General features: G+C 35.9%; 1 protein-coding gene across 1 annotated transcript in view; it reads right to left on the reverse strand.

Moving 5' to 3' along the window:
* LOC135079857 (general transcriptional corepressor trfA-like) overlaps positions 1 to 22,614 on the reverse strand; it is a 67,096-nt gene extending 44,482 nt beyond the window's left edge. Inside the window, exon 1 of the mRNA XM_063974473.1 lies at positions 22,214 to 22,614. The gene's annotated coding sequence lies outside the window, so the exon portion shown is untranslated. The remainder of the gene's footprint in view (positions 1 to 22,213) is intronic.
* Between the last annotated feature and the right edge of the window lie 710 nt (positions 22,615 to 23,324).

Consider the following 23,324-nt stretch of genomic DNA (forward strand, 5'->3'; position numbering starts at 1 on the left):
ATGTCCTAAATACCAACTGCCGTACCGTTAAAGAAAGACACATAAGCTTCCTCCACTGAGGCATACTGAGGTTGCAACTTCTTGGTGCACAAAAGCAATCAGGTGTGACCACACGCACAAGTAATGACTATTCACCACGCGAAAATTATTGATGAAACACAAATTTTAGCTAACAGTGGTAGGGGAGGTGAGCCCAAAGCGGGTATACCGCCCAAAGCGGGTAGCCTTCGTTATTCACGTATACAAGCCATTTGTGCACATGTGTGCGTTTCGTGGCAACGCCCGAACTCGTTTCGACACGAATCAGTTTGGCCGAAACATCGGCGACGCGCGGCGGAGCTCCGAGACGCGAATGTTTTTATTTGCCTGTTTCACTAAAAAATATCAAGATATGTGAATATGAATTTACTTCATTCTGTTTAAAGTTGTGTTGAATCTGTTACTTGTGTATTATTCTGCATTAAAACAGCGTAGAATTCTTATTGTTTGAGCAACATTTCTGATAAAGATTTTGAGATTATTTTACAAAACGTGAAAAAGTATCTTTTGGGCAAAGCGGGTATGGGTAAAACGGGTAACCGCTTTTTATTCTTATTCTAATTATATATGGATACAAAAATGGTAGTTTCATAGGTAATTTTTGTTGTTTTGGCTGAACAAGAATCTGAATTGATAGAAGTCTTGTTTCACATGGATAATCTTTTTTTTGGTCTGACAAAATCGGATTTTTATCTCACGTATATCAATATGCAGAGAGCAATAGAATTCCGCACCCTTTCAAAAGTCAAACTGCTGGAGAAGATTGGTGTAAAGCCTTTGAAAAGAGATATCCCCAACTAACATTAAGAAAGCCAAAGCCAACGTCAGTAACTCGCCTTGCCCAGTCTCGACCCGTTTTGAACCAGGGGCCATACCCGCTTTGGGCACCCCCTGCGGGCAAACCGGGTAAAATGACCGACTGATTAGTTCTTAAATTTTTGAAGTGATTTGTTACAAGAGAAGTGATTTTTAGTTTTTATTACAAAGTTTAATACATACTTGTACGAATTATTAAAAATATATAACTTTGCAACTGCAGTAACGTCTTTTTTATTGACACAAACCTTAAGTTACCCGCTTTGGGCCCATCTCCCCTATGGAATTGCCGATTCTGGAAAACTGTACAATTGAATGTATTAAGCTTTCTTAATTGTCTTGATTGTTGCGATTGGTCACACGTTGTAAAATAATAGGAGAATTCAGTGGGTCTAGTCAAAACGCACTTTAAAATCGCAAACCCATCGCAAACCAGTCGCAAACAAATAAACAAATCGCAAAAGAGGTCGATAACAAAAAAGGCTTAGTCAAACGGCAAAAAATCGAATCGCAAAGCCCTACCTATCGATAATCGAAAGACTGGATTGAAATTTTCCATACAAAGGCTTAGCCAACATGCATTTAAGACTCAATCAAAATCGAATCGAATCGCAACACCCGCCATTTTCATTGCGATTACTAAAACCCCGGTGATAAGCTTGGATTCGATCGAAAACCAATAGGGTGAGTTGCACCACCTAACTTTAAACGTAACTATGACGTTAACCGGTGTTTTTTGTATGGAGTTTGACAGATTTTAGACATTTGTCAAAGTTAAACTAAGATGGTGCAACCCACCCTAAGGCTGTTTTGATAAATCCGTATCGCGATGTCGTTTTGACAGCTAGTTTGACAGCGAAGCATAGACGTAAACAGAGAGTAGAAAGAAGGAAGACACTAATTTAAAAAAAAAAGCTAGAAAAAGTAAAAACAATCGCAAAGTCATAGACATTTTTTAACTTTTATTCGATTTTGAATGAACTTTTATATCGCCGCGTCGTTGGTGGTTCAATGTGCATTTTGGCTGCCATTTTCCGATCGAATCGAATCACTGGTGACGCGGCGACTGACATTAGTGAAAACTTCCCATTGGTTTGCCATGGCATTTTGACTAGACCCACAGGTTTTTCTATCCATTTGACAAGATGGCATCTGGGAATGCTAGATGTCATGATTTTTTTTAAGAGTTGTCTTACGTGGAGTCTGTATGTTTATTGAATTGCTAGGGATTTTGTTAGGTAACTAATCTAACTGATTTTTGATTCTGGTAGTCGTATAATTTAATACAGAATGATATTTTTCCTCCTTTTTGAAAACAAAAAAGAATGTTCATACTATTTGCACTTAAAATACTAAAAAGATTCCATGATGAGCAATTTCAAAGGACAATTTTATTAAACGTTCTATAAAGGTAGCAAAAGTGCCTACATAAACATAAATCTGCCGAATACCAGTATGCTCGACCTTATGATCATCACATTTTCGTACATTTTAGCAAAAGATCACCAAAAAACTCTCATAATTCAGAACATTAACTTAAAAGCGTACGTTATAAATGCCTGCCATAAAGCATGTCGAGATAAAACTCTGCATCTAGAAGGCTGGCTGAACTTGCAGACATGCGAACAATTAAGTACAATTTTATGCTTGAGTTAATCCTTGTTATTTTTCTAGTGATCTCAGACAGAGCAGGCATGGCGATCTGAGATCGCAGAATCGATTTCTTGGTTCAACCAAAACATATTTTTGTAATCGATTTATTATGTGCGATGAGTACAATGGATTCGGGAAGTAGCATTACCCAAAGAGACTGATGTAAAAATACAGTTTTTATCTGATTACTCAAGAGAGAGAGCGTTTAATTTGCTCTTTCACCTTTTTAAATTGCTTATTAATACATAAGGGAGGAATTGTTAAAAAGATACGTTTGTAATTTTATGCACATCAATTCGATTCGAATCTATTTAAAATCGTACGTCGGAAAGCAATGCCTTCTCTACCACAGATAATTCTTACGAATCCACAGAGCGTGACGCAGCGCCGTTCGGTCTGCGAGTCGCAACGCAAGCGCAACATAGGCCCAAAGCTCTCTCGGGTCAACGACCAAGCCATAAGGTCAGGTGTTGCCAGATAAAAAATCTCAGCAGTTTCCGCGATATCTAATTTTCGATCGTAAACATTAATTGGCTTATTATATTACACGCACTCGCCGCCGACGTTACATTGATGACTTAAAAACCCCACCCGGTGCATGTAGATTGAAATAAAAAACTAAATCTCGATTAAGAAGAACGTGTTTTATCAAAAGTCTTGATGCGAAACGATTGTAAGACTCACTTGCTTGCTTGTCTTGTAATTTCATGGAATTCATAAGAACATTTAAGCGTATCGTCAACACATTGTCCGTATATTTTTTTCAAAAATGTTCGCTTTTATTTCGTTTATTTGAAATTTAATCGAATAAGGGAATTCTTACAAAAGGTGCTGTTAATTCTTTAATTTGTTATTATTAAACATTTTCATTGATTCATTGTACCTACTCATCATCAATTTTATTCTTTGTAGTTAGGTACCTACTTAGCCAATTTTGATTCATTTTCACTCTTCATACCACTTAATATTTTGTAAATTTCACTATCAATAAATTTCATAAAGGAAGCTGTAGAGAAAATAACTCTATTCACTAAATTGAATTATCTTTTTAAAACTGGATATATAAGTGTTTATTGTATGTGTAGAAAGCCACATTTTTGTGGAATTCTCACTTTCTTTAGAAGACCTAAGGTAAGTGCCCCCTACTTCGGTATATTAAGGCTCTTACGACTTTAACATTTTATTTAAAAATAACCAAGCATGATATCAGTATGAAAGCTTTTGTATGCTAAACTTTGGTCTTTTGACAGTAAGTTAATACATAATTTATAGTTATATAGTTTGAACTTTTTTTTATATTAATTGTTCTGCGGACCTCTTGTTTGGATCCTGTTTCGTGACAAAATTTTGCTCTGTTTCCAAGTTCGTGAACTCATGTCCCTTATTTCGGGATAAGGTTTTATGCATACAGTTAGGATATTTTAATAATGATTAAGGGTTTAATAAATTTAAAAACGATAATAAAAATTTAGAATAAAATAATTATGTGAAATTGACGATATTACTTACCTGATATTCATAAGAAATAATGTGAGTCTAGTATAATATTTTAATTTGTTAATTCTAACAATATGCGAAAATATTTATATAACCATTAGAAATGTAGGGGGGGAGACTTAACCCCCCCCCCTCGTACCCATAAAATTTAGATTTGTTATTTCTAGCGATACGTGAAAATATTTATATTAACCATTAGAAATGTGGGGGGGACTTACCCCCCCCCCCCCTTCGTACTCATAAAATTTTAATTTGTAACCCCCCCTCCTTCTCCCCACCCCTGGAGCTGTTTCAAGTGAGGGTAGCCCCCCCCCCCCCCCCCCCCCCCCGACAATAACCCCAGATACGCCAATGACTCATAATAAAAAGTAAGTAATTAATTAATTTCTTAGGTAGGTAAGTATTAAAAACTAAAAAATATGTCGATTTCTTTGATGGTGTGTGTCATAAAAGTATCTAACACCATACATTTATATATCACGAACTTGGAAAAAAGTAACAATAATACGGTTCCTTGTTTCGTGATACTGATTATTCCAAATTCCCCAAGTAAAATTCATGGATTATAGTCAAAATGTGTCAATTAACTATTATCTATCCCATATACAATACAAATAAACAAAGATAAATAAAACAAATCGAAATAAAACCAAAATTATGCTGGTACTACTTAAGCTAATTTATCTTAAAATTGGTCATATATGTGAACTTCAAACTCGTGTCATATTAATTCTAGTGAACGAAACATATACCGAATTTAGGTCATGAGATATTTAAATAAATGCATTATTTTTTTCATAAATTACATTTAAATTATTATAAATAATTATTTAAAAACCAACCATCAAAATGTTATCCATAATATCCTTGAATCGGTAGTATCACGAAATAGGGGACACCCGAAAAATAATATGTACGCTATTTCGTGAGTCAATTAATCGCAATTTTAAAGGAATTCTACGTTTTCATATAACTTTTTTCTAAGCCAAATCAATTGTCAACGAACTCAGGAAACCACTGTTACAAGTTATATTTAAATGGACGTTCCTTCGCCTTTTTATAAGCTTAAGAAGTTGGAGCGCTAACCTTACGGTGAGAGCAACCTTTGCAAGCCGCACGGCTGTTTTTGGCTCTCTGAGAGTTTGAAGCTTCGTATTGCTCTCATTTTTGGCGCCACAATGTTGGTACTTGGTTTTTTAGATAGCTTAAATAATAGAGTTTTTGTAGTAATGAAGAATTTTTATAAATAATATTCCATTTGCTTATTATTTGAGCTAGAAAAAAAACTTACGAACTTACGTACTATCACGAACTAGTAGCCGTTTACCTTAGTTAGGTGCCTAGACACTGTAAAAGATCTGAAAGCTCAATGTGACTAATCATGATGGAAAGTTACTTTTTCTCACGGAGTTATTAGTAGACTGAATTGAATTGAGTCTTATTCAATTAAATTATTCATTAGTCGTTTCATTCTTCATTAGTCCATGGTTTAGCTTTGGTTACCTACAGCTGGTTTTTGTCGTGCACATTTTTCTAAACGATATTTTTTTCTCCGGCTGTAGATAATGTGTTAGTGTTACTATACAAATTTTAATCATCTATTTTTATTATAATTTTGTCTTTATTATAAACAAAGCAAAGTTACTTGTAATTGATGAGATGTTTTATGTAGACCGCACTCTAGCAATAGTTTTTTGCTTGTGCTGCCTTTTTTTTAATTTCCTCCAGAAGGCAGTGTGCACATGCACTTAATCATACAGCCTAGTATTCCACGCGAAGGAATTACCGAGTCAATGACATGCGTCAATGCCCAAAGACAGATTAAAAATAAAACTTCCCGCGCTCCAGCACACTTTGGCGGCAAAAAGTTAGATCCAATGCCCACTCGTCACAGCGCTTTGGCCAAAGTTCCGCATGACTGCCCAGCTCATAGGACCACATTCCGATGGAATTTGAGTGCAATAACGCCTACCTTGGCAACCACTCCCACTATCAGCCCACATCTGGCTTATCATATCAAGCGATAAGTGCCGTGTGTGGAGGTCGGGTTTTACGAGCATTCTGTTATGGTAACGGTAGCAGAATGTGTTTGTAAAGGAAAGTTAATTTATGTAAACTAAAATATGATTTCTTTATCGAAGGATACTCGTAACAGGGTAGAGAATCTATGCCTAACTTGGTAATGTTGCTCCTGAAGATAATTGTTGACTCTAACAATTCATACCTACACGCATTTCCAAAACCCCACTGATTTTATTATTATTGAAGTGATTAATCATGATATCTTTGCGTTGAATATTAAACTTTGTGACATGGATATTTTTAATTAAATTTTAGTAATCACATTGTCTTGGTTTCGAGCAGTGTGTGTTATGTAGATGAAGATTACCTTACTCATAATGCCCCATACAAAACATTATAAAAAAGCTAAGAATTTGTATTTTCACTTAACGTACGAGCCCATACGTCTTGGAATGCCACAATGTGTGCGGTCTGCATTGTAGATTCTTATCTGCAAAAGGAAAAAAATGTCGCAAAAACGCTAAGAGACCCCTCACTTGTCGCTATGATTTGTGTGATGTGATGTTACTTGAAATGAAGCCATTACAAGATCTTTTATAATGGTAGCTTTGTAATATCATGTGGGGTTATGCCAGACTTTGGACTAATGTTCTTTTAAATCCACTGCTAGATTGTACTGCTCTCTGGTGTTCTTGAAAACGATTTGTTTAATATTCATAGAATCTTATGAAGAATGTGGATTTTGCGCGCATTGTGGACCAATGAAAACTTTTTTTCGTTGGTCTTCTAAATGTTTTGAAAGTTTGACGATTTGCATTATTTATTTCAATTTAAAGTCTATAAAAAGATACATAGACAATGACAATAAAATAAGAAAACATAAGAACATCAATCAAAGTATACCCATTACCCATTGTTATAGTAAAACAAAATAAGTACTCCTTTGTGAAACCAAATGAACCTTACAACCCATATTTGGCATAGTTCCTCATAATCTTATATCAAAACAAGTCGTAGGCAGGCGCTAATGCACATACAATTTTGTATTCAAATGAATCCACTTGAACTCTTCAAAGCTCTTTTATTATTTGACAGTTGGAATGATATTACGAATGTCAATATCACTTGCTGCCCAAATGCCTAGGTCACGAGCTACACGAAGAGAACAGAATGCAGTGGATATCCTTGGACATAGTATCCTGATAGACAATTGTCAATTTCTGACCAAATGGCCGGACCTTGGTAGCGAATGGGCCGGTCACGACCAGCTTATCAGCTAATCACGTTCTGATTTGTTGTTATACAAAATGTGCAGTGTTGTGTGATAGTAAATTGCTATTATGGAACTGTTAATTGCCAATTAAGTATTATACACGCACCTGCAGAAACTTACAGAGTGCGGTTTAACGAAAAGGATATTGTATAAAATGAGTGGTTGTTGTTAAAATTACTAATTGGGATTATGATACAGCTGATAATGAAGACGAAGAAATTAATTAAGAACACTTTAGTCAATAGTATAAGGCGTAGTAAATAATAAACAGACTAAACAGGCAGAGACATGCATACAAATAGAGGATAAAAAATCAAAGTTACAACACAAAATTCCCCAAAACCAATGACTGATTCCTCGATATTAACAATGTGTGAAATACGCATGTCAACTTTCTATTAAGTCAATACACCCCGGGCAATAAAAGTTGTCCTTTTAACTTATAAATTAGGGGTCCCCAGAAAAAAAGAGCAAACGTAAACCAGTTGGGTAGGTTTCTACCTGCCCCGCCTCATTCCATGCATTTTTGAGCCTTTCATTTCTATCTGCAGCCCGGTAAATCCGATATCATATAACAAAAGATATCATCGATAATGATTTGTGGGTGTTAGTAGCTAATTGATAACGTTCTCAATGACATACCTATACTATTTATTTATAGAGGCGGATTTGGAACCAAATCATAACACCAGGGTAACTATAGTGATAATGAATAAATGATCCATTCGAGCGATTTCGGCCATGGCGACCACTCCGACTCCTAGCTGTCTTGGCGGCGCTGGTATGCCCAAAGATGGCTTACGTAGCCGATCTTCGCGGCAAACCCCCTCGCACATTGAGGGCATCTGAGCACGCCGCCAACATACAACTATAGTATTTATGTGCGCATAATACCTAAAAACGCTATAAAATTGGTTTCGTCTAGACATTTAGGAAACACTACCAACTGTATTGAAATGCAAAATACGAGTGAAATTCAACCTCTTTTTACAATATTCCATGAATACCCAATTGGCTACTAGTGTTACAAGCCAGAAGATAGTGTGTCAAGCAGTCATTATCATTCGAAATTATGCGCACCTTAATATTCGCGAAACCAATACGAATTTAGCAATTATTTAGATCTACCGCGAGCGTTCTATCAAATGCCTGTTTGAATTTAAAATGTAACCGTCTTCTTTAAAATTCGTAAACTCAAGAATGGTGTTTTGCATAATGAGTTCACGGTCTATTATGTGCCCATCGGGTTCGTTTTATTTTGTTATTCTAATGAGTGTGACACGCTATCAGTTATCTTGTGGCTGACATTTAGTTAGACGTGAAACAAGATCAAGGCTGCGGTCGGAGTGAGAGCGGGAAACTCCAATAATAAAATACCTAATAAAGTTATAATTTACAGTGATGTCGATAATGTTAAAGGAAAAGGTAACTTTAGTCTACCCACATTAGTGGTTAATAGATAGGGAAAAGCAGCATCCACCAATGGAAATACCATATCAAAATTTGACACAAAATAAGTAGTAGGTACCTACAATACAATACGTAAACGCGGTTTTAGATAATTTTATTCCAGTTAAATGAGTATTACGTGAAAACAAGTGATTTTCCTGTAGTTGCGAGAAATGTAAATAATTCATGTGTTGCTATTGCTAAATATCACTCTCGTGGGTATTTCAGTGTGTATTTCATATTAATATTATTCTCGGAATGTTAACAAATGGAAGACCTGTAGGTAAGTTTAGTTAGGTAAATCTTTAGTAAACTTCTATTTCAATTCGTTTACTCATTTTGGTCGGTGTATTAAAGGTTAGTATTCTACTCTGCTGGAAGCTCACCACGGTCTACTCCCACATCCCGTGGATGTCAAAAAAGGCGAGTAAAGGACAAAATTGGAACCAGGACTCCCTAATCTCCAAGCCTTCGTGTTTGGGGAATTGGTACGCCAAATTCTCCATTTGCATTTGGTAATTTATTTGTATCGTCTGGATGGTCGCATCGTTGAGAGTAGGTAGATATTTAGCGTAAGTAATCCGCCTCAACTGAGACTCCAGCTCATCAGGCGCCAATGTCGCGAGACTCACGAGCAAGCGACGAGATCAGTCTGATCCGTTTGTAGTCCCTTATAAGCTGTAATTAACTAGGTATTTGTTTTTTATTTCGTGAGGCAAACGAAACGTGGATCAGTTAATTCTTGCTGTTGACGTCACGTTTGCCTGAGGCGAAATGATGTTGCCAAATTGGACTGTTAAATATTGTGTTTAGTTTGATTCTTGCAACCTTTAATTAAACCGCAGTTCTTTCAAACTTCAGGGAAACACTTGATGAATAATATCGATAAAGTCTAGGCCAATAGTATTATTTATATCAATTTTAAAAAGGTCATGTTTACAGAATCAGGCGTGCTGTATTAATAAGATCTTTTTTGATCTATCATGTAGAATAAGACGTTTAAGGTCAACAACTAACAACACAATCCCGGTGTCAATCTTTATAAGCCGCAGCACCGTTAGAACCTAGAGCTAAACTGATCTCCGAATCACGAAATGCTATTTTTTGGCCAGAGTTCTTACTTTAAAGAAATGATGAAACCTTGAAGGAGTGAAGAAATTGAGGACTATGAATAAAAGTTGCACAAAGTTTAGCAAACAAATAGGAAGCGCTAGAATAAGTTATCTTCGATCTCAGACACAAAACACGTGTATCTGTTTCAATCATTGGCAAGCAATTAACTAAGGATTCCGTTAGGAAGATTGCCTTCCCATCTCCATCCTCATCTCTATCTTTTTCATCTTAAGGTTCAGAATGCAGCGAAGTTTCCCGCAAAACCAGTTCTACGCCAGGTGTTAAGACCATCGTTATTGCAATTTCACACAAATCTTGAGTCTTCTCTTCACATTGTTAGCCAATAAAACTGGCTGGTATAAAAGTAGAACAGATGTCGAGACAAAAGATAAGATAAAAATGTTTGGTGTAGTCTGCACCTGATATTATAATTATTACGTCTCAAGGCTTTTAAAGTAAATCAGTCTGCCAGCCATTTCTCTTAACACGTTGAGTGCGAAACCAGGTCTATAGACCTTGTGAACGTCTCGCTTACCGTGCGGCTAAGAAAATTATAGTCTTCCTTGTCGTGCGAAAGGCATAACTTCAATTGGGTCCGGTGTAGGAAAGTTATGAATATATATCTATGATGTATTCTTAAAATAGAATCCAATGATGTACCTACCTTAATACCAGGTTTTTAGACCTGGTACCGCACGGAAGTAATAAAATCTCTTCACAATGCGAAACCAGGTCGAAGCACCTTGTACCCTGCGCACCTGGTACCGCACCCCACGCTAGCTTCGTGCAGCCAGTGTTGCCTCGCATTCGTAAGAAACGCACATGTCGATATCGCGTCAAGAGAAACAAACAAAATCAAAACTGCAAATTGATTATAATTTAATTTGCTACACGATTTATTGCTAATTTAAATAATGTTTTTGGTGACAAACATTTGAAGTTGTAACTAAATGTTATTAAATAACATGTTTTCTTTAAATATAGCTTATTTAAGTATTTATGCACGTATGTCTTATTTGTAAAATATTTAGACTAAATTATTAAAACATCTTTGTTTGTTACTTTTTTAAATTTTAATTAAAACTTAATTTAAACTATCGATATTTGTATTTCACATCCCTAGAATACCCACCAGACTTCCCTACTTCAGTGCGGCACAGGGTGCATAAGCCTTGTATTTTGAATATAGCTATAATTTTTATACTAAACAAGTTATTTACGAACGCCTTCAGGTGTTTGTCAATAAATGCATTATTATTAATATTCAAAGAAAAAAAACACAATATCTATTAACATGAAGCCAAAAATAAAATTAATATATCTTAAATATTACAAGGTCTTTAAGCCTTGTGCCGCCACAATGTAAGTTTTAATACCAGGTTTACTGACCTTGTACGGAAGGAATGGAAAGTATTAGAAAGTTACTGCCGCAGCAAAGGTGTTAATGAGGTTTTACCGTTCTTTCATAATTACTTTGAAGAAAAAAAGGGCAGATTTTTATAATTAAAATCGAGAAAGTCTAGTTAAATAATGACCAATGTTATTTTTTGTATTAAAACACCATTCCAAGATTGATTTCAAGAATTTATCTTGTTTCTAAAATAGAGAATGAAATCTACCAAGTTTCAAGTCAAGAAAGCTTTCTGGACGTCCGTAATATTACTTTTTTGTCCCCTTTTACCTGAGTCATTCAAGTCTAGGCTCTGACATCATAGTAAGTGTCATTTGAAGTAGCCATCTTCCTAATTATCATAAAACTTCTGCCAGCTAATCACTATGCTGGACGGATTGGGAACACCTATGACCACACCGATAGAAAGGCACGCATTTCGTCTCCTATTAAGCCAGTTCATTATCTTGCGCCTGCACATAGCCAACCGGATATCCATACATGTGGAAACGGGTCACGCGCATAGACGGTGCGTTTATGGTGGCCTGGGCTACAGGGTTGCCAGTTATTATTGCAGACTAAATATGGCAAATGGCATAACTGTGGACTCCAGGGCCTTTCTGGGTTTGTACTCTGTAGCCAGGGCCTGGATGACCAGCAACAAAATTCAAATAGTCCATGAGACACTGGCAACTTAAATCAATCACGGGATGAAACCATGTGAATAAATTGGAGTAGCTTCAAGTTTGGGATGTGTGTAAAGAAAGTAATTCCATCTTTTAGAAGAAATCCACCCTCTTCTTATTTGGAACAGACGATGGCACATCAGACTATCCATAAATGTTGCAAAACGCACCTATTACAGCTGTTTAAGATACTGTTACTGTTTTGTTTGATGTGATGTCACATTATTTATTTATTTATTTACACTTTTGCACATACAACTGTACAGTGGCGGACTTAATGCCAGGTGGCATTATCTGCCAGTCAACCACAGGTCGAGCAGAGAGACTAAGGCGGTGTAATAAATATGACGTTTAATTAATATACTTACATAGCATTATGTCTTCGAAAATATACCAGAGACGGCCCCACTAAAAGTTTATTATCCTCATTATCTACCGTCTGTGCAATTATCAGATTTGCACTGTAAATAATTCTTATCACATCTATATCGGTTAACACTTTCGTACATTTACGGTACGAAATGCATCATCACTAAAATTAGTAAATCCTGTAACGATGCATCGAAACAACGTGAAAGTAAGCTGACGTGACACGTGTTTATTTGTCCCTTGACCTTCGGACTTTCTCTTGCCATTTATTTCTAAAACACAACAAATCTTTTTCCTTGAAAATGCCGGCGAATTCTGGGTCAGCCTGCCAGCCCTCGATTCCACAGTCAACAACTCGGCTTGCATTACGGATTCTAGCCAGCTATAGCCCAGTTTTAGAGCAGGCAGTAATACGTACTATGTGGACTACTAGTACTAGCTTTTGTTCGCGGCTTTACCCGCAAAACTTTCGGTTTATCACAGAAGTGTGTCTCCTTTTCAAAATCACTTACTTCATTAATCAAAAGTTCACCCTCTTTTCACCCCATTTAGGGGATGATTTTCGGAATATACGAGAATGTAAAATATCCTTTCCAGGGTCTGAAAAATCTCTACACCAATTTTCATCTAAATCTGTTCAGAGTTCTAAGGTTTGAGAAGGTAATGACACAGACAGAACTACATTCACATAATATTAATATGGATAGTACTTAAGGTACACCTATCCGTACTACGAGCATACCAGACGCAAAGCAATGCGGGCAACTCGAGGCATGAGCCCGATCGAGGTGTTGGGAGAGTTGAGAAAAATGCAGTCACCATGCATTTGTGGAATAGCAGACATTATTGCGTGCGTTAGAGACCACACAGATCTCTGTGATGGAGAATGGTGTTTGAGCAACTGCAACTGCAGTAATTGCAACAATTTTAACAAGCTACTGTAATGTTTTAGAAGCGTACGGATTAAGAAGTGAAACTAAAGTTTCAGTCACTTCGTCTGTTACAGAATTCGAACTTCATGAGGTTGGCATCCTTTTAAAATAAGACTCTACTCATGATAGTAGATATTATTATACATAACATAGTACAATTTGCTAATGTGAGAGTACTTAATAAGTCTTATGATTAGTCGTGAATACTTAGACGAATACTGACTATGAAAATATTCAAATAATATTGTCATAGAAGCCAATCCTCATGATATTTCATGTTCTATTCTTCAACTTATTAATGACTGTACAAGAATACTTGGAAAGAGTAGGCCTACTAATTTTACTTCGATGTCAATAAGCAATATCAATTTAATTATCGCAATTACGCAGGCACATTTACACGTCAACGAAGAAACAATTGACTCTCGTGACTTCGTGAGTCGTGACGTCATGAGGGATTGTGCGTACGCGCCTAAATTAGCACGAATTATGTTCCTTGATTCGCTTACTGACACGCTTCTGACGATTTCTTGCAAGGATAATGTAATGCTTTCGCAACGTCATTGTGTAAGTTGTTATGTTTTGCTATTTATTGCTTATGCCTCTGTTTTGTTAGAGATAATGAATTTGTTAGCAACACTAATTATTACAAATAAAAGGACGGTTATTATGTTTTAAAAACAAAAATATGTTTTCGGTTTGTTTGCATCTTTGAACCAATAATTTACGTCACTGTTATTGTTATTACGAATATTTATTTAGCTAGGTTATTATAAGCTTTTTGTGTAATTATTTTTTTTCAACGAAAATATGTTATATTATTTATTTTATTTGAAGAAAATGATAAAATTAGAAACTATGGCGTTTAAATACACAAAGTTGTATTTTAAGTAACTGGCATCTGTCTGATTATGTGTTCGTTTTAGTATGTATTAGCTTTAGATATTAAGCTGGTGGTACTGCATCTTCAGTTTATTGTTTTTTTTTACATTAGTAGGTATTGTGAGGTGTTTTGTTTACTATCTTTGCGATATACACGATCAATAGGCCATCGGAAAATACCATTTGTCTTGAATTCGTCACACTTTGGGTATGTATCGAAACAGAAATTCGTTGAGACAACAACGCTGCAGTGGCAGTGCGCAGCGCAGAACGTTCTGCGTTTGCGCAGCTGTTCCCGCGTCATTGGCCGAAAGTTATATTTTGTGCCGAAAGGTTCTTTGTTGTATTGTGACTGTCGCGTTTATTACTACGAGTAGTATACTTATCTACATAATATTGCACTTATTAAGATCATTATTTGCTTTCAAAACAAGTAAAACCACTTTCCTAAGAGACAATCTGTCAAACTTCACGAAGATTTTATCCCAAATGATAGCATCACAAAATGTTTTTCTAAATATTAACAATATTTTCTTTTAGACGTGCCACTAATCTGAAATACCTTAATATAAATCTATCCCGATTGATCGAGACAAATTAATATTACTTTACCATCATCCGTCATCATCATCAGTATGTCATCATCATCAGTAGACAAATTATTACTTTACCATCATCCGTCATCATCATAAGTCAATAGACCCTCTTCTAACTTACCAAATCCTTTATCTGCTTTTATAATCAGTGAAGCTTTTTTATCTTATTATTTTTAACTTGCTCTAATTTATTTATTATATCACTAGCTTTCCGCCCGCGGCTTCGCCCGCGTGGAATTTTGTCTGTCACAGAAAAACTTTATCGCGCGCGTCCCTGTTTCAAAAACCGGGATAAAAACTATCCTATGTTCTTTCCCGGGACTCAAACTATCTCTATGCCAAATTTCATCAAAATCGGTTGCGAGGTTTAAGCGGGAAAGCGTAACAGACAGACAGACAGACAGAGTTACTTTCGCATTTATAATATTATTAAATATATTAAATATTAGTTGGGATTAAAATCCTAGTACGTAACATTTAAATACAAATTGCAATAGCGACAACGCGTGGCAAGACAAAACAAAATTAATTGTCTTCGCGCACGCGCACACACAGAATGTTTACTATTCAATTACCCAAATATTTAATTGCGTGGAAACGTGGTTTTACATAAACCGCCAGTTTTTACGTATCAGCTATTGCCATTTAACGTAATTGTCGGATTAATTAGCACGATGTGTGACGTCGTTTTAAATTGACCAATTTGTTTGTAGGAAATTGTTGAATGGCAATTGGCAAGTGCCGACAGAATGCAACTTTAGCGCATTGGTTATCAAATTGGTTGTTAGTTGTTATGGATCTATGTTTTGTGATTGACGGTAAAAATATGAAAGAAAAATACTTCAAAATATTATAACTACGGCCCCCCTAGACAAAACGCACTTTTTGATCGAATCGAAAATCGAATCCGTCAAAACTCCATACAAAAAGGGGCTTTTCGACCACTTTGCGACTAGTTTGCGATTATAATTTGCACTTTGTCTAGACCCACGGGTATCATTATTTTTCTTTTTTAAGGTCTACCAGTCTCCTACTCATAACAGCCAGTTCTTTACGAAAGGTAAATAGATTCCAAAATAGGACGACTGTAAGCTGCATGGAGTTCGATTACTCCCGCACTTCCCGCAGTATAGTGTTCTTTCAGGGTCAAAAATTAATAGAGATTAAATGAAAAGGTTGCCAACTAGAGGTTCCAAACGCAGCACATTTGAAAAGAAAGATCCTAAGATAGTTCTATCATGGACCTGATGATACCAAGATGATTAGATTTTGATTATTAATTTACTTGGAAAAACTATATATTTCTAGCAAGATTCATTCATAACTTGTTATAAATAAGGTTAATACTGACACAGCTGAGTTCTTCAAGGGACAGAGCAGCATTTGACAAGCTTCCCGTTATTAGATTAGTGCCCCAGTTAGTTGCACAGGCCAAGGCTGCATTATTCTTCATATTTTTGACGTAAGCCGAAGCCATATTAAGTTGTGCATCATTATCGGGTCACATAATCTCCATTGCAGGAGCATGAGCTCTCTAATTTACCAGAAGATGGAGGATTTGGCATATACACTAGCTAGATTGGTTGATGTATGGACTGCTGCTATTTTTCCAGTGAATGTCGTAAAACGACTAAGGGCAAACATGCGAGCATCAGGCTTCTCTATTATAATCATTGTAATTTCAAAACATTTTATTGTTTTCTTTTTATTTGCCTGTAAAATGCATTATCCACTGGATGAGAATCATCTGAAGCATGAACACTAATTCAATCAAAAGAGAACAATCGATTGACGACATTCGCAATTATTATTGTAATAAAGACTGTAATGTATGTAAACGCAAAAAATCTCCAATTAATAGCAATCAAGACGAAAATGAAACCCGATTGTTTTAATATTACCATCTTGAAATGCGTGCAGATGATCTTGAAAGTGGTTTTCACTGCGTAAAACGATTTATAAAATCGCGGTAATAGATAGATATACGATAGATGGGGTTCTCACGTTTATTAAAATTTTTCTGCAGTTATCATGACTATAATGTAGAAAAACTTCTATTTAAATAGTAAATAGATACTGTTTTCTTTATCCTATGTCGAGAGACTATCAAAAACATTTTTAGATAGAAAACGATTGATTTTAAAGAAAGCTAATTCAATTTCTACATTGTTAGTTAATTTTCTTAACATCTTATTGTTCTTAGGTTAATGAAATAAATTGTCTCTTTATTCGGAATATAAATTGTAAATAATGAAGCATTGATAAAAAGTTTTTAGTAAATCATAGTTTTTCTTCGCAGTATAACTGGTATAACTTATAAATATTCCTGACTGAAATCACTAAGGCTGAGTTGCACCGCATTACTTTAACCACAACTTTAACCGTAACTATAGCCATAACCGGTATTTTTAGTATGGAGTTTGACAGACTTTTGAAGTTTGTTAAAGTTAAACAACGCAACGCAGCCTAAGGAACCTTACCCAGTTTAACAGCGGTTTCTACACTAGACTCGAGGTTTCTATCCTATTGTATTGTAGTACATTGTCTATAGTAAAAATCTGACGGTCAAATCGACGCAGTAAAATAGATCGGGCTGGTATGTGAACAAATCCGTGCTTGCTCAACTCGATCAATCGTGCTTCGTGATCGGTTGGGCCCTCACATGTGGGCAGTGTTGCCAGAAGGTTACTTTTGTAACCTTTTAGGTTACTTTTGAACTGCTGTGGTTACTTGTAGGTTACACTAATGAAAAGGTTACTTTTAGGTGATTTTTCAGAAATTGTAGAATTAACTTTACAGGTTATTCAGTAAAAAATATTAATAGTGACAATTTAAAAATTATGTCATAAAGTGCATTTAAACTTGAATTTGATTTATTATTTGTTAAAAAAAATGAGTTTTAGCGAATGTTTTTCGATAATAAAACGCAAATCCATGAAACGTTTTTATACGACTGGTCACTTTTCGAATTTAGATGATCAATTGTATTCATTTTCCATCCATGAACAACCTTACACAATCATCGCTCCGCACCCCCCCCCCCCGTATGAAGGTTACTTTTTATTCAAAAAGGTTACTTTTTTTTATATTTCTGGTAATTTCTGACTAGACCCGACTGGCAACACTGCATGTGGGCATGCTCACACGGCGCATTCCTATGGCGCAACGGTGTAATGTAGAGCTGAGTTTGCCTCAGATGGATGCAGTAAATCCTTATTAGGTTCTACCCTATTCTTAGGAGTCATCAAGAATTTGACCAGAACCTTAATGCTGGAGCTTGGGTTTTTCTGATGGTGAAAAAAGTCCGTCAATGACGTAATTTGGCTATCATAGTACATCGTTACATCGTTTTAAACCTTTCTGAATTTTTCTGCAACATTTTTGGAAACTTTCCTTCTTCTATTTGCATCTAGTGAACTAAAGAGAGTCGTCATACATACTGTAGCTGATAATGACGACGATGTGAAACTTTCAAAATGGACTACAATATTTTGGAAACATTTCTTTAACTTTTGTATCTAGCATCTTTGTCTTACAATAATTGGAAGGCGAGTCATTACCTTCTACAAAGTTGGTTTTTCATAAAATTATATGCCTGCCTCCTATGACTTAATGGCTAGACTATATTACCTCTTGTTACCTAGATCGACTTCCCACGGTCACAGCTCGGCCTTGTCAGTGTGAGAACGATATTTTTCCTTTTCCAACTAAAGTCATGTCATACTAACTTGGAAACATATCGCCCACGCTATAAAGTTTACGAAGCCTTCTGACCGAGTTAAGGTTACGATGTAAATTGTAATGTATGATTACCATAATGTTATGTATGAAATATGCAATGGAAAAGTTTTTGGATTTGCATTGGTCTGTACATTCTACCTACCAATATCAGGCATGAACTAGGTACTCGTATATCTCAAACTTTAGCTAACATATTATCTGTACCATTCGAAAACAGAGAGGAATTTAACTAAAGTTAACATACAATCATGTTATTTTGAGCAATTACAAAATTACTTAATTTAAATAAATGATGTCCGAAAAGACAGCGAGAAGAGAAGACGCTTCGAAACTTCATATCCAAGTCACGCACTTTTCATTTACTACAAGTCGCCTGCAGAACATTAAATATTAATACTATAGTATAATGTATAATTACTGGCCTAGTGCATTCAGACGACAGAAACACGATGAAACCCAACCGTTTGTAACACAAACCCGTGCGATTGCCCTACATAAAACGCTACCGAGCTCCCTACAACCGGACGCTTCTGAAAGGGCATTATTGTCTTTGTGCTCATTATCACGATAACTGGCGACAAATATATCACTTTTAGGAGCACCTAAAGATAAGAAATCTTATTCTTAGATAAAACTTGTTGGTTTGGATAAGCCTTGCGTATTCGAGAGACCATTATTTCCGTGGATTTTTGTGTCTCCAATTCTTTAGACAGAAAAGAAAGATGCCATTGATATTGTCTTCCGGTGTCTTGTGCAAGTTTCTCTCACTCCCTTTGTTAAAAGTCATAGAAATTGTTGCCTTTTCATGTGAAATAATATTTAAATTCATGTCTTTTTGAATGTTAAATGTATGTTTGAATGGTCGTATTGAAACCTGAGTCATGACAGCTGTTGATACGTTGAATTCTTAACGTGAAAAGAAACTTGTTACGATTGATTTGATCATTTAAACTTATCAAAGGATCCAGTTTTCAAACTTCTGTAATTGGCTTCGTAACTTTCAATTAAAATTCTATTACGTTTGGTGTTGATATGATGATAGGATTTTAATGTAATTTCTTTTGCTTTGCTGGTTATCTTAATTTTTTTTCCTATTTCAGTTTAAAAACCATGAACTTGGAAAGAAATTGAGTGTCCTTGTTGCGAATGAAGACGTCGAGAATGTTAATGAACTTCGTTTTGTTTCAAACAAGGCATTTCTCGGCTGAAAGCCTCGACTGAACTAATGATAATCTACATAATAATCGAGCTACTGACTCACGGCATGCCTGTTCAGTTTCTCTGAGGAATTTCAATTTACCACCTGTAACAGTTGAGAGTGATTGATTGACTCTATTGTTTTTGTGTTAATTCTTGCAACTTTGCTGAATGGGGGCCTTTAAACAGTGATGTCAGGCTGTCGTCACTTTTAAAAGTGATTACGATGGTAATGTTCAGTAACATTTGATCAACAACAGGAAGAAACGCCTAAATCGTGCCGATTCAGTTTTAAATTTCTTTCATTCACGTTTTGTGTGGTGTGCATTAAAAATCTACCTTTATAATTATAGCAGCATCGTTCGATCGCTCAAACACAATAAACCTAGTACTATATTTAACTTGTTTTCGCTTTTTACCATTCAATAATCCAGTTCTCAAATCGAGTTCTACTACACTGGGAAATTAATAGAATTGCGTGGCAATAACCACCGCTACAGATGTAACCGATTGTTCCGCACCTCGTCGGGGCACTTTTTATAAGTTTCTCAGTATTATAGCTTCCAACGATGGCCGGTGATTATCTAAAAGCGCCTTGGCAAGTCGTGCGTTATTTCGCGCTATGATAATCGACTTTTTCTATGCGTCTAACAACGACCAGTGGAATGCCCATTTTAGAGGTCAACGATATTTTCTCGTGTTCGAAAAGATTCTAACTTGAGCCGTCTGCATGTTCTTCAAACCCACTTACAATCCGTCTTGGATTTCTAATATCCACTTGCTTACATTTTTGTATCTCTGCACTTTCAACGTATCTGCTTCACCTGTTATCTTTGGGAGAAAGTATTAAAGTATGTGTTTTGCAAATCATTATAGTAGCGCGTTAAGAATCGCACATCATAAAAATATCTCTTGTGGCGAGTTCGGAAGACACCTGTACGATGCCGGTGAAATGTACGGGCGCGTCACGCATCGGAGAAAGTGTACTACAAAGCGTACCTGAGACTGGTCCCAATTGGGTTGCGACCTCGAATGTGAAGCCTGGCTCTTCTTTTTTCGTACAGTCACCGGGCAACCGGTCCCTATGGAATCGATTAAATTGACAAAGCAAGTTAATTGCGTGCCCTATGCCTCAAAGGCTTAGACGAGTGGAATTCCATCGAGACCAAGTCATCATTACTCGCCGTCTTGTTATTAACTTTAAATGAGGGTTTGCGGCGTCTTCCATAATTTACTTCTTGTCTTATCTCACCGAATTAACCGTGAGCTATTGCAAGATACGTCACGTTACTTTCTTGTTTATTTGTTTTTGAGTTTGCGGTCACATGAAAAGGAATCGAAATCTGCTGCGGATGAGCATTAATAAAGGACAGTAAAGCTCGGGTTTACCTGGCAGGTTAGTTGAGCAAGGGTTCAGAGTTGTCAGGCCTTATGTCAAAGGGATAAGGTTGTTATTTAGCCGTTTCCTTTGGCTGGTCAGCGCGCCTGTTTGTCGCCAGTTTTGTTCATCCCGGCAACCAAACAGGATTCCTTTGAAAACATTTTAGTCGACTCTGAATGGGTGCTTGTTTCATTGTTTCTCGACGTGATGACTTCGGAATGGGGTTATATTGTGTGTACTTTATGCTGATAATGTATTAGACGTCTGCGAATAAGTTCTAAAGTTTCTAAGGAACGCAGTGCGGCGCCTTTGAAAGTTGTTTGCAAGAAGCTTATGATAAAAAAGCTGTCAGCTAGGAATGTGCCGGCAAAGTAAACTATCATGAGCGCCGGTGGTGTTCAAAGACTTGTCTATGCATTGCAGGTGTTTACTTTTTGTATTATTATGTTTGGATTTCTGTTTTGAACAGTTATAAGTAGACTTTTGCAGGATAAGAAACCAATGTAAAGGCTTTGCTTCATTCATATAAAGACAATTCTTACCTACCATAGGATAGGTTTTTTCTTCAATCTAGATTTAGGCGTGCGCGAGCGCACTAAACGGGCGGTTTTTAATCTGGCCATTTTTTTGTAAACACCTTTTTTCCTTTTTCAACGGTTAAAAATAAAACAATAATAATAACTTTTTAAACTGGTTAGTGAATCCGGCTCTGTGTGGCTTACTTGTGATTAAAATGCTTACTAGTTATTGCGTTTTCTTCAAGAATGTAGTAAATCTCCTGCAAGACAGTTATTACATGATACCGATCTATTAATTAGTCAAGCAATTAAATATCTATTCAACTCAATGAATATGATAGTTTGCATGTTCTCTATCATTCATTTCATTAACGAGTTTTCTGTTTAACCCTTTCACTGCCGAATTTCACTGTTTTTAAGGTCACAGATTTAAAATTCGTAAACTTAATATTTAAAATAAGGATCTATTTCATAATAGATTTACTAATTTCAACATAATTATTATATTCGATTTAGAGTAATTTAGTGCTTAACAGAAATAATTAAAAAATCTTTCCGTTGATTAAGTTGCGTGTTTGTCCATTTTATGTTATTGCAATGAGTTTATTAATTATAACATAATAAAATCCATTATAAAAGTAATAAATAGTGTTCCTTACCAAGATTTTATCGGCAATCCACGTCTTTATAAAGCCAACTTCGATATCACAAGTTCGTTCACAAATCACACTGTTGTATTGTTGTGTTAAAAACGTGTTATAGTCCACAATAAATACGTAATAAACAATTCTTGATAAGAATCAAAAATGTACACCAAACGAAAAAAAATAAAAGTTCAACAGACTCGGTGGAATGCATGCATTTCGAGTCGGCGGTCTTTCGAACGGTTCGGTTATTTTGAAAGCCGTTTTTGATAGAAAATAGGTGGAAAACACTGCACAGTTATGTTGTATAGTTGAAGGGGTGTTGCACAAAGTTTTGAAAGTTGTTATTTCATCGTTGGTCACTTCACGCAGCGGTACCGTACGCGCGTCCGCACGCATTCGCGGGGAGATCCAATATGGCGCGGCGAACGAATGGCCTTTCGTTTCGGTTGTTGCATTGAACGGGACCTAAAGAACGATAACAGTCGTCGTTCGTTCGAAACTTCGGTTAGCCGCATGTTAGCCGGTTTGGAGAGCAAGAAAACAAAACATTTTATTTCGTTTTGACTGTAAAGTAGATGTTGAAGGGTTAAATATTTTGTCAACAGAATAAAAGAAATTAATTTTGTTTTGTTTAAAACAAAAGAATGCCCATAAGTAGGTGAGCTCGTAATTAAACATGATGACTAGCACTAAAAAACCTTTATACTTTACGCGAATAGTTAATAAGTAATTGACGTAAAAAATACCTTTTTCTTCATCTTACAAACTTTTGTCCCCTGTGAGATTTGATTTGAACCTGCGGCTATTAAGAGCTCCTGGAGCGCAAACCACTTAAGCTTTATAAGGCTTTATCAGAAGAATTTTTATGCTTTGCTTTTTATGAAATTTTAATTTTTGCTTTAAAATCTTATTACGAAATCTTTCCCACAGTCCCGATGGGGTTAAGTAATTATTAACTTTATCTAAACAATGATTATTATGTATTTTGTTAAAATTAAACTCTTTTCTTATCAATAACATTTCCGTTTCGGAACATTACATGTGCTGGCATATTTTTGCCATGAAATCACGATGAAACCAAAATAATATTTTGACAAAACTTTTCACTTCAGTCAAAATTTGA

The sequence above is a fragment of the Ostrinia nubilalis genome, chromosome 2 (assembly GCF_963855985.1).
Source record: "Ostrinia nubilalis chromosome 2, ilOstNubi1.1, whole genome shotgun sequence".
Classification (NCBI taxonomy): domain Eukaryota; kingdom Metazoa; phylum Arthropoda; class Insecta; order Lepidoptera; family Crambidae; genus Ostrinia; species Ostrinia nubilalis.